The sequence below is a fragment of the Ursus maritimus genome, unplaced genomic scaffold (genome assembly GCF_017311325.1).
Source record: "Ursus maritimus isolate PB19 unplaced genomic scaffold, ASM1731132v1 scaffold_13, whole genome shotgun sequence".
Taxonomy (NCBI): domain Eukaryota; kingdom Metazoa; phylum Chordata; class Mammalia; order Carnivora; family Ursidae; genus Ursus; species Ursus maritimus.
Genome location: NW_024423675.1, coordinates 56,597,263 through 56,602,563, shown reverse-complemented (window position 1 = coordinate 56,602,563; position 5,301 = coordinate 56,597,263).

The following is a 5,301-nucleotide window of genomic DNA, read 5'->3' as shown; positions in this document are numbered from 1 at the left end:
AAATATGAGTTGAAATAGATTTAAAAATTCAATGTCTTAAACTGCAATTTCTGTGAATTTTGATTTAAATAAATATTTGCACGATCCTGTTTACCCTAATTCTGTGCTTGTATTGAATACTGTTTTGTTGGTAAATAAACTTCATTCACAATCCGTTCTATGTTCAGGGGCTGGAAGTTTGGAAATTACATTTCTCAGGCTCCCTTTCCTCGGGGTTTTGGATAAAGTTTGCATTGGGCCAATGCTCTCACAAGAGATCTGAAAGCAAAGGGGACACAGAAAAATTCCCCCTCCAACCTCGATGGCAATAGTTCTCAGTGGCTGTTGGAATGCCAAGCTCCACCACCAGGAGGCGCCTCAGAACAGGGGCATCGTGGTCCTGCTGGCCATTTGCTGCAGTATCTTGACCTCTAGGTGGCAGCAGCAAGTTGCTGAGTTCTGGAATTGTACCTCCAGTGGTGTTACCTGAAAGTTAAAGACAGCCGCACCAATGGTCACTTCTCTAGCTTTACCAACAACTTTTGAGCCCCTAAGACCCTGTATCAAATCCTCACACTGCTTTGATTTTTCATTAATGAATCACATTGTTTTGATTTTTCATTAATGAGTCCTGATTGGCCCAATATTTCATGCCAAGTTTGTTCCAGACCTACAAAGGTGGGAATCTCGTATTGGTTGGTTGATCTGGTTGAGTTTGCATACAGTGATGATCTCATTCCAATGTAAAATAGAATTCTAAGGAGACAGGGCATGCAGTGGCTAACAGTTACTTAAAGCAATACCTATGAATGCTTAAAATTAAGGACCCTATTGAAGTCAAGAATTCAGGAACCCACATTGGCTATTGCTGTGGAATAGAAAAGAGAACTAGAGAACTATGGGGCATGTTAGCTCCTTCTGACTATAATAGAGACTATAAGAAAGAAAATGACAAGCCCAAGAACTTTATAATCTTGGACCAAGGCATGGCCAAAGACCCAGAAAGCTTCTAAGAACCTTATGCTTGCAGCCATCTTGTTGATATAACCAAAAATCAGACCTAAGATTTGTCGCTACAACCTGCAACTTTATAATGCAAGATGAATTCAAAGCCTTGCTAGGTCTCTTATGTGAAAGAGAGGGCTTTTACTATAAAAAGTGGGCCCTGTGAATTGGGAAAGAAGCCTTTTGGAGGATTTGGGTGAGCTTAGTTCCCCAAGGATTTGAACTCCAAATCCTTCTGAGGCTTCCTTGCCAGCAGAAGTGAGCCCTTTCTCCCTGGTCTGTCCTTCATCCCTTGTTAGCAGACTCCACCAGCAAAAATTACCTAGTAAGGGGCTGCCAATCTCTTAAAATCCAACCAGACCAGTACGGACTCCATCAAGACCTTGATTGTTACAAGTCTCTTGATCTTTAAAAAATAAGAGAGCTATTTTGTTTAGAGTTTCCCTGCTCTGTGCGTAGAGTATGTTTTGAAGAGACTTAGGACTAAGGGAGGGAGGTGGAAGAGAAAATCCAGTTTTGAGTTGCACATGTCAATCGTGCCATAAAGATACACCGTTTGTAAGACCCTAAGGCTGATCCTTTTGATAAATAACATATTTTAATTATGGCAAGTTTTTGCCTTAGTATTAATACAATTACATAAAAGAGAAATGATAGAAATAAAAATAATAATTTGCTGATTTTGTATGGGCACTAGAACTCTAAATTTACAAATACTTAGAACACAATGATGCAGGCATTGGGGTAAAGCTGAACTGAAAGCAGTCTGTGAGTTTTTGCTGTTCTTTGGCACCTCCTATTAATGGAGAGAGGGGAGATCAGGGGTCCAGCTGCCATGCTGTATGAGAATGGGTCTCTATGTAAACTGAGAGAATAGGAAGAGAAGACAGATGAGGACTGACCTTGGGCTTGGTGAAGGAGGAAAGTGGAAATTGCTACCCCAGCAGCTGTCTCTCAACCTGTGATGGTCCCATGATTATATTTTGCTGCTCTTAGAAACTGGTATCCTAACCTAGTCAGCCTGTTGCAAAGTGAAGGAGAGACTATTTTCCCTTTATTTGCCAACTTCAGTGTAGTTACTATAACTATAATAGTGATGCATTATAATTATATTGCATTTCCTGGCCGCATGCCAGGCACTAAAGTATGATGTGCTTTCCAGGTATCAGCTCATTGGGTCCCCACAATAGCCCCATGAACAAGATATACTGTTATAATCCCAATTATAGGTTTGTAAAATCTGAACTTGTGAGAGGTTAAATTACTAGCTAAAAATCACACAGGTAGCTAAGGATGGAAATTGGATCCAAACCTAGGGGTTCTTGCACCCAAACCCAAGACTGACCATTATACTATTCTGACTTCCTTTGGCCACACATGGCCTTAGGTCCCATAGATGTTATCCATTAAATTCCCCTCAAATCTATCCACTGTTTCCACCACCACCTCTCTAATTATGAACACTATGATCTTCCTAAAGGATGACTATAGCAGCTTTCTAAATGATCCACCTGTACCTATTTGGCCCCACTCCTTACCTGTTTTCATATTATAGCCACAGGGAACATTTCAAAACATGAAACTCATCACGTTGCACCATCTACTGAAAACGTTTTCATGGCTTCATGTGAAGACTCATCAAGGTGGCCTGCTCTTTCAGGCCTGCCCAGTCTGTCCTTCATTCCTTTTGAGCCTCATGGGGTCCATTGTTCCTGAAGCTCCCTCCCTTCCCTTGCCCTCTTTTCTGCAGCAATGGTGGACCTCCTCACTTCCTCCAATGCACCATGTACTTTTCTTCCATAGAGCCTTTGCCCGTGCTCTTCCCTCTGTCTGGAACATTCTTTCCACACTGCACCCTACCCCTCTTGCACCTAAGTAATGCCGCTTCTCCTGCAGACCACTTCCTAGCAGTCTTTCTGATCATTAAGCTAAAGTAATTTAATGAACTAATTCACCAAAGGCTCTCATAACATGCGCCTCTTCGGGGAGGTTGGGGTTTTATACTTATTTGTGTGGTTCTCTGATGAATGGCCATGTTCCTGATCATATGGTAAACTCTGTGAAGGCAGGAACCAGGGCAGGTTTTGCCTACCCCTCTAGCCACAGTACGTTTGGCATAGGGTGGGTGTTCAAACAATAGTTGTCGAATAATCGGGGCTACAACAAACCTCCCCGGGGGGGGGGGTATGAAAAAAGACAAGCGTTTTCCCAAAGTTTGTAATGTGCTTAGCCCTGGTGCGGAGGGTGGAGATGACCTGAGAGGGGAAGGTCAGCTCATCAGACAACCTGCGCCAGCCAGACAGCCCCAGGCTCGAGCTGCCTGAGCCTAGGAGGACTGTGGCTAGGTCTCCTAAGGGAGTTTCACTTGGTGGCAACAATGCTTCAGTCTCAGATTTTACAAGTAAGGCAACCAAGGAAGCAACTGCTTAACACACAGAGCATTGAGTTTTTAAAGTACCTTCTTACCCCATCTTCCAAAGCCTTCAGGGTGAATTGGCTCTATAAAGATGGAGACTGAGAGGGAGAACGGAGTCTGATCCTTTCCTCCTCAGGGGCAGGCCTAGAAGTTTGGAACCCAGTCTCATGACCACACAGGAAGAGGTGCTATCTGGAATGATTGGGCTCTCCTGGAGCTCCACAGGGAGCTCTGGGAATCCCTGAGTGTCATCCTGAGGCAGAGATGGGGTATGCATTAAGAGTGATTCCCCCAAACAGTGCCCCCTCCAGGCCCAACTTCCTGGTGTAACAAATTCTGCTATTAGAGATTCATTCTTTGGTCTCTAAGAAACTTAAACACAAGGAAAAAGAGCACCTCAGATTGGTTTACCAGATTCCTTTCAGATATTGTTATTTTGATGGGATCTGGAAGAAAAAAGAATTTGAAGAAAATGCACAGTTAAATCATGGAGCGTTGGCAGCAAGTGAGGGAAAGGCAGAAAGCAAAGACGGCCCCTCCATTTAGCAAATTTAGAGAATAGAACACTGTTTTGTCAGATTAAAAATTCGAGGAGTAATTATTAAGATTCTTGCAGCACAGCTTTCATTATCTTGGTTGCCATAATCCTGTTGGATTTGGGCTTCATTGTTGGTAAAGGGAGACTGTGTTTGACTTTGCTTGGAGACCATCAAACCACAACAAAATAGATTCTCCTGAATGCTACTAGGCAACACCAGGACCTCCTCTACACCGTGAGAAGGGCTTGTGATAAAAGACAAATGGCTTCGCAACGTGCAACACGCAATCAGGCCTCTGAAGAGACTGCAGGTGGTTCTTCAGCATAATCTTAATGAATAATCAAGAATAAATAGAATTAAGATGTCAAGCGCCTTCTCAGGAAACCTAAGCTTTGTAAACAACAACAAAAGCCTATAGTCTGTCCAGTCTCCCTAAAATTGTTTGCTACTGATCTGACAGCCAAAAGGTCAGCTGTTAGGATCTTTTTGAAAGTTGATTTGAAAGGAGCGTGCTACATGTCCTCCCTAAACTGCATCACTTCCTTCCTGGGACCATCAGGGAACCTCCCCAGCCTTTCAAGATAGGTTCTGCTTAGAAAGGTCAACCGGGCAGTGGGAACGCTAAGCAAAAGTTAGCGGCTAGCGCTGCGCCTCTCTTCCAGGGCGCTCTGGGCCATTCCCTCCCCTCCTCTACCCCCGGAGGTGGGCCCCGTGGAAAGGTTCGCCGAGAGGTTGGGTCACGGCTCGGGTTTGCAGCTGTGGAGAAACGCCGGAGGCCGTGCATCTCCAGGAGGTAGGGGAAGCCTGCGAGAGAGCCTCCAGGCCCCCGCCCCCGGGTCTTCCAGGGACCGGCTCGTCCTGGAGCCGGGCGCGGGGCTCCGGGCGCGGGGCGTGGGGCCGGGGAGGGGTGTGCCGGCGCAGGGGTAGTACCCGCATCCTGCCAGGGGGCTGAACCCGCCTGGCCGACCTCCGAGAGGAGCTTTAGTGCGGGGGGCGGGGAAGGGGGGGAGGCCTAAAACCCCAGGGTGCATCCGAGGGGAGGACCCGATTGCAGAGGGAGGGCAGAGTCGCCGAGCAGCTGGGCGCAGGAGTGAGCGAGTGTGAGAGCGGCCCGGGGGAGCGCGGCTGCGGATCCGCCGCGGGCAGGGAGCCGGCCGGCGTGTTGTACTCAGTAACCAGGGCGGCCCGGCTCCCTGCAGCCCTGCAACCGCGCCCGAGCTCCCGGAGCCCGCGGCCGGCCGTGCGCTCGCTTCGCTGCCGGGAACCTGCACGAGCCCGGGAGAGTGAAGGTAAAAGGAAAGGTGGAAGAGAGACAGAGAGAGAGAGAGAGAGAGAGAGAGAGAGAGAGAGAGAGAGAGAGAG